Source organism: Mustela nivalis, assembly GCF_964662115.1.
Source record: "Mustela nivalis genome assembly, contig: HAP1_SCAFFOLD_632, whole genome shotgun sequence".
Taxonomy (NCBI): Eukaryota; Metazoa; Chordata; class Mammalia; order Carnivora; family Mustelidae; genus Mustela; species Mustela nivalis.
The window spans coordinates 159,592-182,791 of NW_028136030.1; the positions used below are offsets into that span (position 1 = coordinate 159,592).

The 23,200-nt window shown below is 43.4% G+C and overlaps 1 protein-coding gene, 1 long non-coding RNA gene and 1 pseudogene across 3 annotated transcripts in view; 2 read left to right on the top strand and 1 right to left on the bottom strand.

Annotated features, from left to right (window-relative positions):
• LOC309857350 (ligand of Numb protein X 2-like) overlaps positions 1-23,200 on the top strand; it is a gene marked incomplete at its 5' end in the record, with an annotated part of 436,750 nt that overhangs the window by 150,198 nt on the left and 263,352 nt on the right. The window lies entirely within an intron of this gene.
• LOC309857346 overlaps positions 1-23,200 on the top strand; it is a 325,444-nt gene that overhangs the window by 100,838 nt on the left and 201,406 nt on the right. The gene's annotated exons all lie outside the window — the stretch shown is intronic.
• On the bottom strand, positions 19,761-21,765 carry LOC309857348 (zinc finger protein 131 pseudogene; annotated as a pseudogene). Its single transcript has one exon. The product of its transcript is annotated as a zinc finger protein 131 pseudogene (transcript).

Consider the following 23,200-nt stretch of genomic DNA (forward strand, 5'->3'; position numbering starts at 1 on the left):
TTATTTAGAATTGTCCTACAAGAGAGGTTTGTCTCTTCTCTCCATTTACTTATTTTTCAGTCATTTGTCTATATTAGCACAAACTCATGGGTATTTATTTTATACTTCAAGTCATAATACAAAACTATTTTATTTATTTTGTTGTCCACACTGCTCCAGGTTTGGCCATTGAGAGCTCCTTCTGTTGGCTGCTGTGTGCCCTGACATACTACTATTAGTGTACATTTTTTTAAACACTTTCTTGCTTTCTGACACTGCAAGACATCTTTTGTGCCTTTTCTTTCACTGTTTTCTATCCCTCAAATAAATAAACAAAATCTTTAAAAAAAAAAGTCTTTTAAGTCTTTATTTTGAAATAATCATAGATTAAAAAAAAAAACAAAAACTACAAAGAATTGTACAGGGAAGTTCCATGCGTCTTTCCTCCAGTCTTCTCCAAAGTTAACATCTTGTGCAACAAGATAAAACCCAGGAAGTTGACATTTGTACAATCCACAGAGTTGTTTTGGATTTCTCCAATTACACATACACTTGCGTGTGTGTCTGTGTATGCGTGGAGTCCTGTGCAATTTAATCACACATGTAGTTTAATGTAACCACTGCCACAATCAAGATCAGGGGCTATTCAATCACCACAGAGCCCCCTTTATATTGATTCCCTCCCCTATCCATCCCTCACTTCTGACACCAGTGATCTGTTCTCCATCTCTGTAGTTTTGTTGTTTCAAGAGCATGGTATAGGGGCGCCTGGGTGGCTCAGTGGTTAAGCCGCTGCCTTCGGCTCAGGTCATGATCTCAGGGTCCTGGAATCGAGTCCTGCATCAGGCTCTCTGCTCAGCAGGGAGCCTGCTTCCTCCTCTCTCTCTGCCTGCCTCTCTGCCTGCTTGTGATCTCTCTCTGTCAAATAAATAAATAAAATCTTAAAAAAAAAAAAAAAAGAACATGGTATAAATGAATCACACAATAAACAACACTTTGTATTGGCTGTTTTCATTTAGTCAGTTGCCTTGAGATACACCCTGGCTGTTGTGTTTATCAATTGCTCCTGCCTTTTATTGCTGTATCGTATTCCACGACATGACTGTTTACTTTAATCATTAGTTTAAACATTCCCTGTTGAAGAACATCTTGGGCAGTTTCTAGTTTGGGGCTATATTGAATAATGCTGCTATAAACACTTTTGTACATTGTATTTAGTACATAAGTTTTCATTTCTCTGAGATAAATGCCATAGGAGTACAACTGCTAAGTCACCCGGCAATCCATTTTAGGTTTTATTTTTATTTATTTTTATTTTTTAAATTTTTTATAACATTGCAGGTTTTTTTAAAAGATTTTATTTATTTATTTGACAGATGGAAATCACAAGTAGGCAAAGAGGCAGGCAGAGAGAGAGGAGGAAACAGGCTCCCTGCTGAGCAGAGAGCCCAATGTGGGGCTCGATCCCAGGACCCTGGGATCAAGACCTGAGCTGAAGGCAGAGGCTTTAACCCACTGTGCCACTCAGGCGCCCCCCCCCCATTTTAAGTTTTAAAAGAAACTGCTACACTGTTTTTCAAAATGGTTGTGCCATTGTGCATTCCCACCAGTGATATCTAAGTGATCTAATTTCTTTGCATCCTTGACAGCATTTAGTGTTGTCACTATTTTTTTTTTAAGATTTTATTTATTCATTTGACAGACAGAGATCACAAGTAGGCAGAGAGGCAGGCAGAGAGAGAGAGGGGGAAGCAGGCCCCCTACTGTGCAGAGAGCCTGATGTGGGGCTCGATCCCAGGACACTGGGATCATGACCTGAGCCAAAGGCAGTCCCTTAACGACTGAGTCACCACCCAGGTGCCCCTGGTGTTGTCACTATTTTTTATTTAGTTTTTCTGGTCAGTGTGTAGTAATATCTCTCTATGTCTTTAACTTATGTTTCCTTAATGTTGGACATCTTTTCATGTGCTTACTTGTGAATCTTTTAAGTTTTTAAATGACAAAAATAAAGTAACAAATATATATTGTCAGACTACTTGAACATGGGTGAATTTTTCTTAGAGTCAGAAAGTATCTACTTAGGGCTCTTTGGATTGTTTTTTTTTTAGGAACCTAGTACCTTCCAGCAGGCTGCTGAATATAAGAAGATAAAGGAGATTGAGCCCAGGGGTTTTCTCGGTTGAGGTAACAGTGGGTATTAGTGGAACACTTTATACCAAGTGAGACCAGGCACTTGCATTTCATTGAACGCTCCCACCAATCTGCAGTGAGGTAAAAGAGAACAACACTTTACTATTTGCCCAAACAGATAGCAATTCAGACAACCAAAATTTAAAACTAGGCCTGTGCGTCTCCTGTTGTATTCTCTATCAGAGAATTTTCCAATGACAGTCTGGAGCGGACTAGGGACCAGGATTCTGGATGATTGAACTTTACTTTACGGTTACATATTTGGCTCCTTCAGGTTCTGGCCCTGGATGGGTGAACATAAAACGAATTAAAATGCATTTTATCTATAGTTGCTAATTCACCTTTTATCACTTTGCTTCCTGAGGCACCAGAAAAGATTCAGATTCCTATTATCCAACCCTTCATCTCTAATTAAACAAAGCCTATTAAGGGCAGTTTATCATCTTTTCTCAGATTTTTACATCAGAGACACATTCTGCCACCCAAGACAGGCTCCCTTCAAAGGCATCACACAGCTTCTCATGAGCATGCCTGCTACAGGCCCCAAAGGAATGGGCCTGGCACTGAGCCCAGGGAAGGCGTGTGTGACAAACAGCCACTGGGTCCCCAGGGCTCTGCAGAGCAGCCACCACACTAGCTCAGGCTTTTCTGAGAGACAGTAATACACTTCTTCCTTGTTTAAGCCGCTGTTCTGGGTCTCTGTCACATACCTGCATCTTAGCCAATGCAGATGAATAGTGAGCAGCCCTGTCTCCCATACCTCCTTTCTCTGCCCCCTGAAGACAAGACTCATCTCTCCATCCAGGGGCCCCCTCATGAACTCAGTGCTCCATTTACTACCAACCATTTGAGCTGCCCCATGAAATGAACCCAATGTCATTGCTGTCTGGAAGTGAAAGAGGCCATGACCATGTCCCAAAAACTCCCTCTCTACCGACAAGCATGTGGCCCAATTGGTCTGTGAAGTAACCTGTGGCCTTCGAGGTAACCTACTCTTGTTGCCTTTGAAGGGTAGGGTACACAAGGAGTGAGACTCTTAATGGCAAGGAATCTCTTAATGGCCCAGGAATCTGGCCTTGCCCACTTGAGGACACCCAGCCATGGCTCAGGAATAGATTTTGCTTTCAGGATTTATATTCATCTGGGTCTGGTGCTCAATGTTCTGCAGCAAAAGGAAGGTACCCCTTGGAACAAAGATGTATCTTCCAAACCCCTTGCCCCACTGTTGGCTCCTCGCAGAATTTCTTGAAACGGTTTTTTGAAAAGAGGGAGAGAGACAGGCACCTACAGAGTGGGTTGTATTCACTGTTTAGAGGCAGATTGATTTTCCTACCTCTGGGCTGCTTGCTCTTAGAATGCACAAACAGACACATCCTGGGAGCCAACCAGACTCTGAGAAGTATGGTGCCCTGACCAAGAGTGTCAAGGTCCTTCATTAGAAGAAGCATCAGTTTGGAGCCATACTCATCACAGATATTTGGATGTGAAGCTTCTGTGGGATTAGATCCACTGATCTAGGCAGCAGTGATACTGTGATCTCCAGTAGGAAATATACAATGGGTCTTCCTCTGGTTCTGGCACAGAGCTGCTAAAATCCTTGGAATTTCCTAAGAGGGCCCCAGCAGGTGTCTTTGTTATGCACTTTGGGAATGTGCCTAAGGATGAGAGCCAGTTCCCAGAGAAACAGACCAAGGGGTTAGAGGGTTGGAAATTTCCTTGATCTCTGGGAAGGGAGAGGGGCTGGAGGTTGAATCAATCACTAATGGGCAATGATTTAATCAATCATGCCTATCTAATGAAGCTTCCATAAACCCACAAAAGGATAAGGTCTGGAGAGCTTCCGGCTTGAAAGCTTTGGAGGCAGTGCTAGGCTCAAATAGAGCATGGCTTTCCCTATACCTTGCCCTATGTTTAGAGGGCAAGGTCCATGTGGTCCATGTGGCTATTCTTGATTTATAGCCTTTTAATCTAGTAAGTAAAATGTTTCTCTGAGTTTTGCATGCCACTCTAGCAGCTCTAGCAAATGAATCAAACTCAAGGAGGGGGTCATGGGCCCTCTGACTTACAGCCGAACCATCAGAACCTGGAGTTGTGATTGGCACATCTGAAATGAAGGGAAGTCTCCTGGGATTTAGTCCTCAATGCATGGAATCCAATGCTGCTCCCAGGTAGATAGTGTCAGAACTGAGTTGAACCGTTGGACACTCAGCTGGTGCTGTGAAGCATTCCTTGGATGTGTGCTGAAACCCCCTTCTTCCACCATCTCACACATTAGAAATCAGGTGTCAGAACCTCTTAGAGCCAACGCTCTACAAGCAGAGCATCGCTAGAATGTGGGAAAAGAAGCTATCTTCTCAGGATAGCACAGTTGCAATGTCAGGTCAGCTGAATTATGCCAAAGCCCCTAAGGTTTTGGTTTTATTTTTCATGTACCATGAAAAGTAAAATTTTACATTAATACAAAGTAATGGAATCTTGACTTTGGTTTTCTCAACTTACAAAGCTGCTTTCTTGTGCCTTCAACAGTTTTATTCCAGGGACTTTTGTCAGTTAAAAAATCACTTTGAGAAGCTATCCTACTTCCCCACTGAAAGTTACCATTGGGACCACATCGATGCAGTAATAGTATGTATGGGGAACACTCACTGTGGGAGTGACCAAACAAACAAGTCGGTCAGACGTGCCCCAGGTCATGGGAATGACCAAACACTCATGTTCAGATACAGCTCCCTGACCTCCAGGGTCATATCAATGGTGTTGAGAGAAGATAAGTAAGAAGGTAGCCTGATCAAGGAGTATCAAGGTCAGAGCCCCCAAGTCAAGCTTCTACCCCACAAGGCATGGGCTGGACTTGTGAGGGAGTCTGCAAGTTCTGGGCCACACAAGCAGAGTCTGATGTCATAAATGAGCATAAAACATGCAGATGGGGCAGTAATGGCAGGTCAGGCTGACTTGGGGGGCACTGGCTTTTACTCAGACCCTGGGTGGGAGCCCTTCATTCAAGCCTCCAAAGTCCTGGGCAAGCAGCAGCCCTTGTGTCCCCCAAGCATTCCCTGTCTGGGTCCTACTTGTCCCTCTCATGGACCCCCCATCCTGTCAGAACCACAGTTGTGTCACTTCTGACTTAGAGACACCTGCCTACCACCCTCCAGGAGGAGCCACACAAGGAAAGGTAGGCAGCTGTGGACGCTGTGGAGGGCTGTCCATGGCTCAGGCCCTCTGGCCCTTGGTGCTCTCTCAAGGCTTAGTCAGTGTGACAGTCTCCCTGCAAGGAAAGGCTTGTTTGTGGGCAGAGGGGGAGCCAGCCTATAAGCGACTTCCTCCTCAGCCAACCAGTGGCCCAGCTGGCTCAGGCTGATGCCCGCCAGGCTCTCTCTCTGTCTTCTGAGGGCCACCCACCTGTGCTTACACTTCTCAGAACCTCACCATCCACAGTCTGGAGAAATCTGATGAGTTCTCTTTCCTCTTGGCCTCTTGCATTAGAGGAATCTTGACCCTCAGATGCCAGCAGGGCTTACAGAACAAAGCAGAGGCACTGGGGCGCCTCTTACCCGCTAAACCCATTTCCAACCTTATCGTCATCCAGAACCCTCTCCCGGAATTACTACTTTTTGCTAGCATCTTGTCCAAATGCCATATCCGTGTCATACAGGAAAGAACAGTTTTGGTGCAGCGGCCTCCCTTTTGGGGCAGACACTGGTTAACTTAGCTCTGCTTTCCGTGGCTGGTCTCACATAGCATCAGGGTTCTGTCTATGCCTGCCACTGCATCTCAGAGCTCTCTCCCGACAATGACAATGACCTTATATGCAACAGTTCCCTCTTATCACCCCGGGTGACTTCCAGCACCCCCAGTGGATGCCTGGAACCAAGGATAGAACCAGACCCCCTTTACACTATGTGTTTTTCCTGTACATACATACCTATGATAAACTTCAATTTATACAAGAGGCACATGAAAAGATTAAGAATAATTAATAATAAAATATAATAACAATATACAAAAAGTTAAATGAATGTGGTCTCCCTCTCTCTAAATACATTATTGTACTGCACTCACCCTTCTTCCCTTGATGATGTAAGATGGCAAAATGCCTACTAATGAGACCAAGCAAGGTCAATTATGTGGGCATTGTGACTTTCTGACTCAGAAGGAGGACTGTCTGCTTCTGAACCATGGTTGACCACAGCTAACTGAAATCACACAAAGCAAAACCCTGGATACGAGGACCTACTATGTTACAAAGGCAGTTCTCCTTCAGCTCCTCCCAAAGGAGAGAGGAATCCACAGACTGATGCCTAAGTGGGCTCACCTGCCCTCTTGGGTCTAGGATCTAGAAAGTAGCACTCTCATTTTAACTGCTAATTGATTGGTTTTTAATTAATTTGTGTCATGGGAAGAGAGTGTGTGCACTTTTATCATATTATATTGATGTGTTATTTATACCACATAAGGTATTTCTACCACATAGGTATTTCCCCCTATTGGCAGTAGGGGGAGAAGGTGGATACCACCTTGAAGAAAGAAATCCTTACTCATTTTGAGACTCCAATTAGAGATTCTTCAGAAAAGAAACAGTAGTCTTGAAAGCCAGACTTCATTGATGCAGAAAAGTTCTAAATTCAAAAGCTTCTATTTATGAGATGAACAAGCATTGGCCATTGGCCATGTCAACATGGAGTATTGCCATAAGATGTAGTATATAGGGAAAGCAGGAAATGGTGTCAGAGGACAGCCTGCCACCCAGAAGGGGAAAATCCCTCCTGGCACTGGAAGATACTTAGAGAAGTCTGAAGGAGATGCTTCTTGAATTAAGATGTTGCTTGGGCCTCCGTGAAGGGTTGGGTGAAAGGAACCAGATAATAAAAATCTCAAGGGACACCTCAGCTAGGTCTAGAGCAAGGCCAAGAACACAGGCTGATTCTCCTGGTAGTACCCCTACCCTGGAAGAAGGTGGCATTAGATAAGTCTGAGAAGGGACCACACACAGCTCATGGAGGGGAGGAGAGGGATCTGCAAGTTGCTGAGCCCCACATGAAAAAGGGTGAGAGCACAAGGATCTGAAGATGAGGACTGGCATGGTGTCAAGGAAGCCCGCAGGTATATGGCCTCAGGTGAAGCAAAGGTGCAGACCTAGGACTGTAGCCTTCAATGCCAGCCCCATACTTCAAAGGCTACATGCCCAGGCACCACACTGTCAGGACTCAGACTGGGGACTGAGGCTGTTGAACAGAAGAGATGGTTCTGAACGGGAAGACACTAACAGTGTTGCAAGGAGAGGTGAATGTCTCACAAGCCAGCCCAACTCAACTGTAGAAATATGGGCTCCTGAGCAAGACAGGCACAGGCACCATCCTGATCTTGACAAAAGCTCGCCTTCGCTGTGTGGTGATCTGGGACCAACTCTCCAGAGCAGCTCTACATCATCACAGCCCCTTCCCATCCTCTGCTTCTGAGCCCCTAGTTTGTCTACTTGGAGCTTAGGTACCTCCGTAGCCTGGCCTGTAGCAGTGGGGGGGGGGGTCCCAGAGCTCAGCTGGAAGAGGCATAGTCTCTGTGGCCTGGAAACAGGAGGCGGGCAGTAGGGTGTCGAGAAAGGACCAGCAGTGGGGAGCATATCAACAAGGCAGAGGACGATGAGGCCCAGGGGCAGCAGAGCTCCTCCCATACCATTTTACTGCTCTGGCCAGTCTACCTTGGAGCAGTTTCTGGCTCCAGCTGGCTTATCTGAAAGCAAGGCTGGGGGCGATGCACCTTGCCATGGAGACTTTTGGACATGATTTGATTGTTCCCTCTTTGGGTTTCCAAGCCTTGGCTGATAGCACTTGACCCTGAGCTGTGCTCCTTCATGGTCCTTCCACATGTCCTGAGTAGCCTCACCCATATATCTTGACCCCCTTGAAGCACTTACTATGAGCCTGACTGGCCTTGTTCTCAGCGCTTTACAACTATTGTGCCCATTTTACAGGTAGGAAACTGAGGTCAGCTCACTAGTAAGAGGCTAAGCCAGGCGTTGAAACCAGGTCCTATCTGGCTCCCATGCTCACGGGTTTTGGCTTCCTTCATGTGCATAAACTCCTTTGGTCTTATTTCCATTCTCACTGAGATTACCCTGGCTCCTGCCCGGCCCTTCTCCCCCACTGCATACTCCAGGAGGGGAGAAACTGCCCTGGCGGGCAGGGGGAGGAGGGGTTCTCACTGTTTATTCCAAGGCTGTACAGTGCTGGCCAGAGTGGGGCTCTGTAAGTCTCTATAGAATGAATGCGGGGTTGGGGGGCTTATTGAGGGACTCTATTTTCTCAGATAGTGTCTAATTTCTGAAAGTATTGTCTGAACTGAAGAGGACGTTAGAGATTCGCCTCATCTCCAGAAAACTGCTCCCCAGAGGTAAGGCAGAGTTCTTTACCCTTCCGACTGGAGAGTCGATCTCTTCTGGTATCTCAATTCCCAGATTCCTGAGCCCGAAATTCTTCTGCTTCCTTCATCATGAATCATTGTAGGCAGAAGAATATGTATGTTTCTGCCTTTCCACCAAAATGATCATTTCAATGCCTTTCTAAGAAACACTAGTTTCCAGCTCAGCTGACCCACTTCTGCCACCTTAGCACTTCATCTCGGGGCTCCTCAGGCAGAAAAGCTGTGGTCTGTCTGTCTGCCTTTCTCCCTGTTGTCGCCCACCCCCATCACCATCCCTGTCCCCTCTCTCTTCTCCCGCCTTCCTCCCTCCTTCTTTGCCTGCTTCCTCCCTCTCCCTCCCTCCCCTTCCTTCCAAAATAATCTAGAATATACTCAACATAATTAAACATATGGGAGAGCGTAAACAAAATAAAATGTATATGCCTCTGTCCTTATAATTCCATCTCTGGACTCATTCCGGGGAAGTTGACTGTCTTTTTTTCCTCTTGCCTTATTTTCTAAAGCTTTTATGATCATTCCTTATAGCTCTGTTTCTTATCTTTCAAAGCAGATTGTCCACAGATTGAGAATAGTATCTGCAGACAATCTGCTTTGAAAGATAAGGGATTTACCTTATACTACTTCTCACCAACTCCTCTCTTTCTCAATTTTGTTATGGCGCTATTTTTATTCTTCATAATATTTAATCGCCTGTATGAATTTATATAATATACATAATCCCCAATTTCTTGATTCATTTACCTAAGATTTTATCTATAGACTTACAGACTTAGGGAATAAGAAGTAAGTACAGTTAGTTATATCAACTTTACATCCTCCAGGCTTGCAAACTTTACACATTTGGTTTTGTGACTAAATACGTCATTCATACTTCATCTTTAAGTTGATTTTAAACATCGAAATTGCATAGATAGATCTATAATATTACACTATAAAGACCATTGCATAAATGAAAGTGTTATTGGATGTCTAGGAAAGGAAATAGAATTTTTTGCCAACAGAGTCTTGCCTCTTAAAGAAGAATCATCCAAGCATCAAGTTGAAATGGTTTTCTTTGATCCGTATCTAATTCAGTGACTACTGCATATTTTCCCATGTCATTCTCCATCTTTGATTCATTTTTTATTTTGCTGGTGTGTGTCCATGAATAATTTTGTTTGTAATAGTTTGTAAAAATGTGCAACTTTATCTGAATCCTTGCATACCCCACATATCTATCATTTACTCCCATTTGTTTGACAATTTCTTTTTGCTTTCATTTTGGGGGTTCTTATGGCATAATTCATACATTGTAAGAAAAAAGACTTTAAGTGCATATAGTAGGATGAACTTTTGTATGGGACCACCACCCATATTAAGATAGAGAACATTTTCATTATCCGGAAAGTTCCCTCCTGGGTCAAAGCAATTGCCTCATCAATTCAGAAAACTATTCTGGTTTCTCTTGACATGAATTTGTTCTGCCTGTTCTGAAGTCACATAAATTGATTAATTTCTACTCCATATTTGTCTTCTTTCATTCAATGTATTAGCTATGAGATTATTCCATGTTGTTGTGTGTACCAGTAGCGTGTGTTTTTAAAACTGCTTGGTAGTAAGGTGTGTATCCATTCTCCTGTCGATGGACATTTGGACTATTTCCAGGGTTTGGCTATTACGAATGAGTGTGCTATGAACATTCATGCATACGCCTTTTTGTGGACATCTCTTGGATAGAGAGTAGATACAGTCAGTTTTCCAACATGGTTGAACCATTCCCATTCTACCAGCAAAGGATAGGATTTGCAGTCAACCCACTTCACTGACACTCGGTAGCGACAGCTCTTACTTTCCATCATCCCCAAGGGCATCCCCATTGTGGCTTTGGTTTGCATTAAGTAGAGATGTTGAGGACCTATTCATACATTTACTAGGCACTTGGATATCCTTTCTTTGATCACTGGACTGGAGATACAATCCTAAACTCAAAATAACTTTCAGAACATTGAAGTAATTTTTTGGTGGCAATTTTAGTCTTGTTTTTATTAAATCCCTTGCTTTCATCCTGCTAGGGAGTTTTCAAACTATTTCCCCATTATTGAAGTCCTGTAGTTTTACTAGAATGAGAGTGAATGGGGGGGTATTTCATTAAAATTGTTTGGTTTTCAGTGAATCCTCTCAATGTGAAAACTCCTATGCTTGTTCATCTCAGGAAATGTTCTTTTCTTAGTGACTTTTGTTTCACATCCATCTTCTTTTTTTTTCTTAAAGATTTTATTTATTTATTTGATACAGAGAGAATGAACATGAGCCAGGGGAGGGACAAAGGGAGTGGGACAAACAGACGCCTACTGAGCAGGGAACCTGATTCAGGGCTCTATCCCAGGACCCTGGGATCATGACCTGATCTGAAGGTGGATGCTTAACTGACTGAGCCACCCAGACACGCCATCACCTCCATCTTCTTTAGTGGAAATGCCTGTTAGACAGATGTTGGATAACCTGGATGCATCCTCTACCTGTTTTAACTTTCATCTCATTTTTCTGTCTCATGTTTTATCTTTCTGTGTTAAGTCCTGGGAGATCCCTTGACTTTATGTGTAGCATAGCCATGAAGTCAAATGAACTTGTGTCCTCCAAGAGACCCTTGGAGGATGAATCTGTGGTTCCTTCTGGGCCAAAGAGCCATGGGGTTTAAAAAAAAAAAAAAGAAAGAAAGAAAAGCCTATCACACTCCACATTCCTCTCAGCTCATAGATAAGAAAGACAGAGAACAAAGCCTAGGTCAAAGGCATTAGCTACTTTGTCAGGGCCATCCAGTGGTGAGGAGCCGAGTCAGGGCAAGATCACCAAATGTCATTTTTCCATTATATCAAGTGAATGACCCTGGAGGGGAAACCACTTTAGCGGGAGCCCTTCCTGGCCCCACTAGATATATCATCCAGTCATGCCTCTTTCTACAGAAACCCTCTCCCAGCAGCTGGGCCTCTGTCATCTCCCACTTTGCTCGTCGCCCTGGAGCATGTACCTGTCCCACATGCTCTAACATCTACGCTGACAGGCACGTAAGGTGTTGGCTTCTTCTTAGACAACTCTGCCTGAATGTCTTCTCTTTCAAAGGCAGAGATTCACATTATTCTTCTTATCCCTTCATAGCATAGCAATGGCTGCACGGAGGGGGTGACATATATTTGGGGCTCTCTGGGCTCCTACAGGTGGGAATATATCTTACTCAACCCCAAATACCAACCAATCCAGCAGGACGCTTGAGGCATAGCAGACACCCTATGTGTCTTTATTTATTTATTTTTTTAAGATTTATTTATTTAAGATAGAGAATGTGAATGGAAGGAGGGGCGGGGGGGTTAGAGAGAGAGAGAAGCAGATTCCCCACTGAGTGTGCAGCCTGACATGGGGCTCAATCCCACCACCCAAGACCAAGACTTGAGCCCAAACCAAGAGTTGGACACTTAAATGACTAAGCTGCACAGCCACCCACATACCCCCACCCCATGTATCTTTATTGACTGAGAGCATTTCCCATCAGTGTGAACCAGAAGATCATACATATACCGTTTTTCTTAAGACCAAATTTTCAACTCTGGGATTCCATGCGACACAGTTAGTTAAAAACAAGTTGTCTTTGGGGACAGGAAGATCCTTCTCTTATTATCTCTGGATTTTCAAGCAACTTATAAAACTGTCTGACCCTTTTGTAAAGCAGGACATTTCCAGGAGACCCAGGCAAGGAGAGTGGTAGGGGAGAGGCTGCTACCGTGTAGGGTTGTTGCAAGGGAAAACTAGGATGGAGACATAGAATGTCTGTCGGTTGTAGATCACTAAAAAAGCCAGTTCCCTTCTTTTTCCTTTCCTCGTCCACACATCCATCACCAGCAGCCCATCTCCTCTCTCCTCAGCCCCTTACACATGAGTTAAAAGGAAAGGTTTTGCTGTAAATTAAATGGAAATGTCTTGAGCGATCAATCCACAGAGCGTTGCTGCAAGAGGGGCTGGTAAAATTCAGAACCCTTCACTTTCTTCTTAATGAGCTACCTGGGACTGGAGGAGGTGATAAATACAGCCTTTCTCATACATTTGACCCAGCTGGCTACAGTAAGATTTTTAAAACTCATTCTAATTAAGCATTTGCATGGGCTGTACTCAATATTCATTCAGGTCTTTCCCTTTCTAATAAGCTACAACTTTCACTGCCGCAGGGCAGAAGGCTCCAGGGACCTCACCATTCTACTTGAAAGCAGAAGGCAGTCCCTGCCCCACTGAGGAACTATGTTCATTCCCTGCCCACTTTAGGGACTGGCACTGACGTGTCGTCTGGTGAGCCCGGATACCCAACTATCTGTTAGTCCCCTCCTTGCTAGGGGACCCAGCAGTCTGAAAGGCAGGCCAGGGCTGCAAAGCCACCCTTTTATATTTCGAACAAGAACAGACCTCCCCACCTCGTTGCAACTTCTGATGGAGGCTGGAGGGAGGTGGAGCGGGGGTTTGTATTTTTGATTCCCTTCTGACAAAATGCGGGTGGGAGTTTCTAAAATGACACATGCAGATTCAATCAAAAAGGATTTTCTGAGCACCAGCAGAAATCCCGTCACCTCACTCTCAAATTCTTTACAGGGAACATTCCAAGCTTTGTCCTCTGTTCCTAACCTCAGCTGACTTCCTCGCCTCCAGGTTTGTGAAGAAGATGGTTAGAAGCTCTCAAAACTCTTATCCCCAAGTCAGGGCAGCTACTGGCCACTCCCAGCTGGTCTCCTTCCTCTCCTTTCTATAGGGGGCAAAAGCTACTTCCCCTACTCGCTCTGGTTCCCAGTCTCTTGCACTTTCTCAGGGACATGGGGTCTTGGGTTGTGTCCCACCCCCCTCAGCCGCCCTCCCTCCACATAACTTCCTCTTCACTGCCACCCCCACTGCATTTCCGGAGCACCCAGTGTGAAGGTGGGGTCCACTTCCACACTGGGTAGAGTCTCCCAAGTCCCCCTCCACCCCCGGATTAACCCTTAGTCTGCCCTTCTCAGGCAAACTTCTCAAAGGACGTGTCAGCTGGGCCTGGTGGTCAACAGACCCTGTGTTTGCTGGTCCTGCGTGGGCTTCTGACCCTATGATTGCATTCTACGAAAGAGTCACAGACATTTTGAATAGCATGATCAAATTCCATAAATTAGCCAATTGGCTTATAGGCATTTAAAACTGAATCAGTTAAGTTATTACTACCATAAATTACATTGCATTCATGTTATATTCATTAATTTTCTGTCTGTCTTCCCTACAAGATGAACCTAAGTTCCACGAGGATGGGGATTTTGTGTGTCCTTGTCACCAGTGTATCTCTGGGCACGGAGCAGTGTCTGGTCCCTATGGGTTTGTTCTCAATAAACATTTGTCTTTAAATTGTTTAAATCATAAATGAACACAAAACTGCTAATACTATCAAAAGACATTAACCACCCAGTCTACCATCACATGTTAAAAATTGGTGAAATCAGGTGAAGAATACCCAGGTGATCATCAAACTCTTCTATTCATTTCTCTATAAGCTTGAAATTAAAAAAAAAAATCAGTGGAAAAAACCCACCTCACCTAAAATAGTATCTCTGTTTCAGAGCTATTTTTCATGACTGAAATTAATATTCCAGTAGGAGGTTTTAGAAAAATCACCTTCATCTTTTTATTCATACTTGAGAACTAAAAACTGAGCAACAAAATTAATTTTTCACATCTTTTCTTTCTTTCTTTCTTTTTATTCCTATGGCATGAACTCGTTTTCTCTTCACAAAGTCAGGAACATGCTGCCACTGTTGTTAGAACTACAAACCAGGCATTGTTTTCTCTGTCTGGCACCTTTGGTGGGCAGACAGAGACCACAGAAGTCAAAACTCCCAGAGGATCCTAGGATACTCTCCATGAGAAATGAAGTACTTGTCAGGGTCTGGTATACCAGGTTTCACGTCTGTCCTCATTCCTATAGAATCGCTTTCCTCTTTGGGCTTAGACATAGCATGTTTGATTGTGATTCCTTTTCGTTAATCTGGGGGGCTTTGCCAAGCCCATGTCAGTTCCCCTTATCACCAGTAGGAAAGAGCAGTGAACACGGCCAATCTGTTTATCGTAACATATGGTGTCAGGTCAGTATTCCAGAAGAGTGGAGACATGTTCTGATGCAAGTTTTAGGTTTCTCATTGCTTTCTTGGATGTGGTTGTTAAAAAAGGTGGAATTAAAATGGGATCCACTAACCAGTGGTGACGTATATCAAATGAGCGTGGCTAATAAAAAACCACAAAGCAACAGAAGCTCAGGTCATTAACGACCCAATAATTGAGAGACCTCTTTCGCTTCCCTCAATCCAATCCCAGGCCTATGAATCAGTGGGGGTTTACATGGGCCTTTAGGAGACAATACAAAATAGGTCATAGGTCCTGATTACAGACAAGTTAGCAGAGGAGAATCAAGGACTCAGGAGTGTCAGAATGCAAGTCTTATCTAGAAGGTCACCTTGAGAGTGTACAGAGGAAGAAAAGTAAAGGGCCAAAGGAAAGCTTGATAGACTAGATAGACAAAGATAAACAAAGGAAGAAAAACCTTTAAAGAGTACTTTCAACAAGTGCACATGAGTAAACTAGAAAGGAGAGGCATCTCAAGCCACAGGAAGGTTCGAATGGATGGAATAATGAATGTGGGCTCTGGGTGGATAGGGAAGGACCTGAAACCACGGGGCAGCTGATGACTCAGAGAACAGGACTTGTCTAGGGACCACATGGAGTGATGAGATGGGAGAAGAAAGGTATCAGTAGTAAAAAAGTAAAAGGGCTAGAAGGAGGAGGTCAGTATGAGAATGGGAGGCTGGTGTCACAGATCACAGATGGAACAGTGCTAGTGGGTAAGCAGGGAACAGGGAGTCCCCTAAAGTGGTTGCTGAGGATCACCTGAAACTTCCAGGAAGTGGGTGTCCTGATAGAAAGACAAAGAATCCCTCCCAAGGAAGGGCAGATTCCAGGGCAGAGACTAAACCCAAGAGCCAAGATGAGTGTGGACGCAGAGGATAGCAACACAAACCACCCTCAACATTTCCCTGTTCTCTTTCCAACCTTCCAGGTTATTGATTGTCTATACGACCCCATTAAACTGCGAGCTCCTTTGTGGGCTGGCATATTTTCTTCTTATGTAACTTACAGCATCAGGAGCGGTCTCATTGAAGCAGAAACACAAAGAGTGAGAGGTGGGAATGTCACGATAAACCCACCAGCCTGTGCCTTGGCTTTCAAGTTTGTCCCTGTGACCCTCTATAGCTGACAAGTGCAAAGCTGCATTTAAATTCAGTTGGGCTTGAGATTAAGAACCAGAGAACCCGTTTTCTATCATTGTTTTCCCGCTTGTCAGTTTATCTACCTGTGATGAACACGGGCACCTCCCCAACTTCACCCAAGATCATTTCCCCCAGGTCATCTCCAGTGGGCATTTCTGGCTTTATTTAGACTTTAGTATTTGTCTTTAGACTATCTTCCAGTTCCCTGGTTCAGTCTCAGCCAGAACACTCAAGAGCTGCTACTTTTCTCCTGGTATCCTACGACACCACTGCCCTTTGGAAGCAAAAGAGGTAATAAATGGTTCCCTCTTTTTCCAAGACAGAGTTCTCTAACCCACACTCACTCCCAGGAATATATTTTTACAGTCACTATCTCAGTTGTCCAGAGAGAGCACTTCTGTGCAGGACCTTGAAATTCCCATTTCATCCCTTGCTTAAGAAAAGGTTAGGGTGAATCAAGGGCCCCTTTAATATCAGAGAGCTGCAGTTCTCAGGGAATTGGCATCCCATATTAAAAAAAAAAACACATTTATTAAAGGCAGTCAAATGCAAAAGAGTGTGTTTGGGGAAAATGAAAGTGAGAGTGGAGGGAAAGAGGGAAAAAAGATTTATGATAGTTTGGGGATGGGCGTATTCGGGCTGGTGAGCAGAGTGGTAAGTGATTTATGTGGAGCAGGAGCTTTCTTGAGCTTGAATTTTAATGTCAGAGGAGCCAGAGGAAACCATCAGTTCACACTACCCCATCTTTGTGGTTTTGCCTGTGTACACCCCATCTGGAGCCTTCTATTTCCACATCTCCATGACAACGGAGGATTACCGAAATTCATTCAGTCACAATTCTGGGCTGACAAGTGCCAAGCAAACATTTCATTCCTGTTTTTATAGCTGATGGTGGACAGTGTCGGGTTCTGTGTCAAGAGCCAGATTTTGGTGAGCTGGAAAACAAAAGCAGTTTCATCAGGCAAAACTCACAGCCCATTACCCTGGGGGAGCAGAGAATGGTCCTCCTGGGAAGCAGGAAGTTTGGCTAAAATTCCAGAAAATCCTACTACTGCTGCCAGGTGGGTTGCCTCTGCCAGGGACAGCTAAAAGGGTAAGAAACTCGGATACATTCAGGGCTACTCTTTGTCCCAGCTGAACTCAGCTCTGTTTTAGCAAAGGAAAAATTCACCTTCCAGGACCTCAGTCTGCATCAGCCTGCTGCCTCCTCATTGCTGCCCTGACAAGCCATCCTCATCCTTTCCCCTTGTGCTCACTAACACCTCCCTAACCCCTAGATAGGGGGCCTCTCACTACCCATCTTTCCTCTTTGATATGCAGTGGTGAATCATAGCAAATAATGTCACGTCACATAACAGTTCCCCTGTAAGACGAAAGCTCCGAGCCCTGATTTTATGCAGATGGAGTCACTATGAATCACACTTCAAAATGTTTCTGAGTCTCATTTTCTCAAGAGAGAACAGTAAAAGAAAGATATGTACATTTGAATCCCAGTCTCGGGGCCACTTAATGTGCCTAGGATCTGGGACACTTGTCAGTTGGTCTCCTTACCTCTGGCTATATCATGCTCGGAAGAATAATCCCTTAGATGCCCCCCCCCCTTTATTGAAGAGTGCCTTTGTCCCACCTAGTGCAGTGATTGTGAATTCTGGACTGGAATTAGTTTGCGAGAGGTTAGCTTAATCCATGGGCTTAGAATTAGGTCATTGGGAGAACACAGAATAATTTATGTAAATTAACATACACTAATATGCAGAAATATGACAAATCCATTTTTCCAAAATTCTTGGAAAATGGTATCTTGTCAGTTTCTCAGCATGTTAGTCTTTCAGTTTGGCAGATATATTTAGATTATATCAGCTAAAATGTATTCAATGCCCAGTATGTGTTAGGTGTTATCCCATACCGAATTTCATTTAATTCATGCAAAGACCAATGCTGTCCTCACTTTGCAAATGATGCATCTGAAGGTAAGTGGCTGATCTGAGGTCAGATGGAGATGGGGGTCTTGGGCTTCCCATCCTGTGCTCTCCTACCTCCACGTATCTCTGCATAGATGCCTCCCTGACCAGCAAAGGGACCTCCCTGTTTGGGGTCTATTTGAAGGACTCTTCCAGAGTCCGAGTCCTGACTTAGGTCTTTAGTACCTATATAGTGCAAAGCTCTGTACCGAATCTGCCAACTTCCTACTCAGTGGATGGTGACCCAAGTGGTTCTCAAAGCTGTCCACTCCGCAGTGCCAGGGGAAGGAGTGATGTCAGACTAGTGGGCCTTGGATCCCAGGGTGCTCCTTTGACTGTTCAAGTGTATCAGACCCTTCCACTCACTTCTCTGTGGGACAAGTCTTCAAACTGCACCTTTAACAGAAATCACTAACTTTTTAGTTCTGATAATCTGTGGTCATATTAAATAAAAGTCTGTATCTTTAAGAGATACATACCAAAGTATCTACAGATGTAGTAATAGAATTATTATTTCAACATTATCCAGGGAGGGGGAATGGGTGGGATGATAGATGAAACATTCATTTTGTTGAAGCTTGGTAATGGATATATAAGGGTTTGTTACATCTTTCTTTCTATTTAACATAGGTTTGTAATTTTCCAAAGTTGTAGATAGATAGATAATCAGACAGATAGATAAATAAGGGTACAAGCAAAAACAGAAATTAGGCCCTTGTCCCAGGACCACCTTCTTCTTTTTTTTTTTTAACACATAATTTTAAGCTTTACTTTAAAAATGTAAGTATCTCCCAATATTTAACAGGTAAAGAAAATAGCATATTGGTTTATTTTATGTGGTTGTTATATTTTATTTTCCAAGTAATACTGATTAAAAATATTTACACACCTACTTTTAAGTCCACAGTTTAGCACTCTTATTTGTATGGCTTTAAAAGTTATAGCACAAGATCTTTACATTAAGGATCGGGGGGAAAAGATTCATTCAAAACAAAGCCTGATATATTATATACATGTTTTTCTCTGTACTTTATTTTAAATACATTAATTTTTAAATGATGCTCATCTTTTTTTCATCTGGTGGTAAAATATTAGTGCAACTTTTCATCAAAAAAAAAAAAAGTTTATCACAGATATAAATGAATTTTCCCAATTGGAAATGGCCCTTCGGTTGCCATTAAATGAAACTTCCCAACCTAACTTAAGTTACCAAGAAAAAGAATTGGTAGTTGTCATTATAAGCAAAAACATAAACTACTACAGCATCACCTACATTGCTCCTTACAACACAAACTTTGAAAGAACCAGAGACACTTTATAGAAGTTTTGTTGGTTTTGAAAAGGCACATGGGTGCGGTTTTTTGTTTTTTACATTCTAGAAATTTTGCCACCACCACTCTGTTCCTGTTGCAGAGATGACATCCGTGACTATCAGTAAAGACAAGAAGGTTGTTCAAACTAAAGCAAGCCAGAAGCCAAAAATTTAACTGCACAGTAACAATGTACTTTTCTTCATGCAGCCTTGTGTTTCCTATACATTCAATTTTCTAACATGCATTAGAATACATAAATTTGTATTCTAATGATTTTACGCTTGATTTTACAATATGGAAAAAATCTGAGAAAGGACGTGACCTGGGAAAGAGAGAAGGGAGAACCCTCATCACAATGAAAATAGATATTCGTACCCAACTATATAGTAAGAATATAATCCATTTAAGTTTCCAGAAATCACACTTCTCAAAGCTTCCCATTCACTTATGGGAAAGATATCTCCTCTGTGGCATTAAGTGGGGGGAAATCTGTTTCAACAGAAACAGTTCACAACAGGAAAGACTTAACTTTGGTCCACTTGTCTGTTAGCCCAAGGACAGTCACACTGCCCAACATCAGTTCAAAAACCCAAAACATAAATTTAAAAATATATTCGTTTGTTATTTTGTTCTAAAACAGGCATAGGTGTTCTGTTCTCTTTCCCTGCCCTTTCAGCTTGGGAATCCACTGTTGATTTGGTCTCTAAACCAACAGCATCTTCGTGATCTTCCCTGACAGCCTCAGCACAATCTGCTTGGGTGGGCTCTCTCTCCTCCTGGTTCATGATTTCAGGGGTCACTTGATCCAAGTAGGCTTCTAGAAGTTCGGTCTGTACTCCTACTGGCATCTGATTTACCTGCTTGACGTGCAGCTCCTCCACGTGTACTTCAGTACCTTCTTCAGTCTGAATTCAACCCACTTCTAGATAACTCATCTGGACCTGCTCTGGAAGATCGCTCATATGTGAATCATGCACTTGGCTGTCCTGGAGCAGATCAGGATGGACCTGTTCCACAGTCACTTGTGCTGAATCCACCTGAACCTGAAGCAATGGTAACACATGCACCTTCCCAACTTGTTCTATAATAGTCATTGACGTCACAGGTTCAGTCTGCACACGTGTTTCTACTGAAAGAACTTCTTCAGTTACTAGATGCTCTGAGATATTGTGAGTATCACTGAGATGCCTCCTTAATTCATTTCCTTGCATAAACCACAAGTCACATAAAGTACAATGGTTGGGTTTATCTCCAGTGTGTATTACCAAATGATCTTCGAACTGGTCCCAGCTGTTAAACACACTGTTACAGACCTGACATTCATGAAGCTTCTTTCTTCCCTTTTTTGCCCCTACTCCAGTCTGGCATGCAGTCAGATGACATTAGAGGGTGCTATTTCCAGCAAATCGTTCATGACAATTTGGACATTCAAAAGGTGTTTCACCTGTATGTTTTCGAAGATGCTCTTTAAAATGTCCAAAGTGGTCAAACTGTTTCTCACAGTATTGACATATGTGAATTTTTTTCCCCAGTTCTTTGCTTCTTACTGACTCCACCTTCTTCGAGCTGGTAACAGTTGAGGTGCTGTTTCCATGCGCTCTCCCGAAGATACCTTTTATTGCATATTTCACACTTGAAACTCTCAGTGGAGTGTGATTTCATATGTTCCTGTTTGCTTGTGGGGTCAGACGCACAACCATCTTCTTCTTTTATCTGCCCTTTTCTATCACCTTGCCGGTACTTGCTGGTAATATCTGCCAACAGTGCCAGGGCGGAATCATCAGAGGACCCTGTGCTCTGAATGTACTTTATGGACTGCTTGGCAGAAGCCACTTCCTCCAACGTTCCGATGCCTTCATCTTCCACTTCGATTGTGCCTTCGGCAATCTCCACCTCAATTTCAACAGGTTCTGATTCTGCAGAGGGCAATGACTCAGTGATAACATTTGAAGTTTCTGCAATCTTTCTTTTTTTTTTTTTTTTGCCTCGCTTTTTCCTGTGGTATTTTTCCTCAAATGGAGCGGAGTTTTCTTTGTTCCTGACTTCAAGGGCTTTGATAGCTTCTAGCATTTGTAGGAACTCTGCTGCTTTCCATACATCATTGGCTGCTTCTTCTCCTTGCTGTATATGTGAACTCAATTAAATGACGGAAGGCCATTTTACTAACACCTTCTATCTCCACCAAAGGTTCCTGAGTAAACTCCTGAAAGAATTTGTAGAAGAACTTACTGCAAGCAGCCAAAACAGCCTTGTGGGCCTTAAAATGGTGTCCGTCGACAATCAGGGCGATGTCAGTAAACCCATCCTGCTCTCGCTGTTCATTCAATCGGTCCAGGATCATTTTATGATGTTCCCGGAACTCCCGAAGGCATTCCATCGTCTCTTCGGCCTCCATGGCCGTCGGGTTGCTCTAGCTCGCGATCCTCCCTTTCTCCTCTCCGGCCGTCAGAGCTTCTCCTTCCTCGCTCTCCCCTCTCGGGGCGAAACTCAGCCCACACTGTTCCCGAGCTCTGAGCAGCGCCTCGCCCTCCATTTCCTCGCGAGCGCCCGGACGCTGCCTCCGCTGGGTCTGGCCGGCGCACGTGCGCTCGCTCCGAGACCCGGAGGGCCGCGCCCCCAGGACTACCTTCTTACCCTCTCGCAACTTATAGTTCCTTTTTAAAAGTTTATTTATTTATTTCTTTGACAGAGAGAGATCACAAGTAGGCAGAGAGGCAGGCAGAGAGAGAGAGCGGGAGGAAGCAGGATCCCTGCTGAGCAGAGAGCCCGATGTGGGGCTCGATCCCAGGACCCTGAGATCATCCTAGGACCCTGAGATCATAATCTGAGCTGAAGGCTGAGGCTCAGCCCACTGAACCACCCAGGCACCCTCAACTTACAGTTCCTTCAGGATCACTCTGCTACTCTCTGGCAGGATCTAGTCCTTTTTCTGGGATAGGTAAAGCCTTTGGACCTGGCTCTCTGACTTCTTAACTAGGATTTTGCCTCAACTCAAAGCTTTGCCTGTATCTCTTATTTTGACTCTGCCCACAGCTTAGAGTATAATATGATTCTCCACAAAGCTTTGTGGCAGAAGTTATCTGATTCACCCTGGGAGAGGCAAACAATCAAAACGTTATTTCTAAAGCTCAGAAACTTTCATGATCTTATATTTAAAAGATGAGAAAACAGAGCCTTAAGTTAGCCACCCAGTGTCACATCACTAGAGGACTGGTAGAATCAGCCTTGTGAACACAAACAGTCACTTATACACACACACATACGTAAAAAGAAAAGTTACATTTCACCTCATTAGTGCTGCCAACATACACAACAATGCATGCTCATAGAAATGGCCTCTGACCCTCAGCAAATATTGTTTGGAGAAAGAAGACACTGGAAGAAATATAACAGCATCAGGTGCTGACTTGTCTTCTTTACTTGGCCCAAGTTTTGCCACTTAATAATTCAACAGCAGTTGTGAAAACAGCTCTTCTTTCTATAAATTTCTTCATAATCCTCTGCAATTGCCCCCTCAGTCCGAGAAAAAAAATCTCTTTCAAGTTATTAAGTCTTGATCATATCTTTTTCTCTTAAAAAACTGCAATTTTGTTCTAATTATAAATTTAATGAAAACATGCAAATTGTAGAAAATCTGTAAAACAGAAAAGTTTTTAAAAGGGAACGAAAGTAATTTGCAGTCCTGTCATCTCAAAAGCTCTTTTTGATGTGTCCTACTCTTACCACATAGATAAAACAAAATTGCTACCACACTATATTCAGTTTGGTAGCCTGACGTGTTTCCATTCAACATTATATTGTGAGGTCTCAAAAGGTCATTAGATATTTTCTAAAAATAATTTTTTTAAGATTTTATTTTGAAGCCATCTCTACACCCAACATCGGACTCAACTCATAACCCTGAGATCAGAGTTCCATGCTCTACTGACTTACCCTGTTAAGTATCTCTAAAAATTATTTTTAATATTTGTGTAATATTATATAATTATAATACCCATATATAATTATATAATATTTAGAGAATATTACCTAAGTATATCAC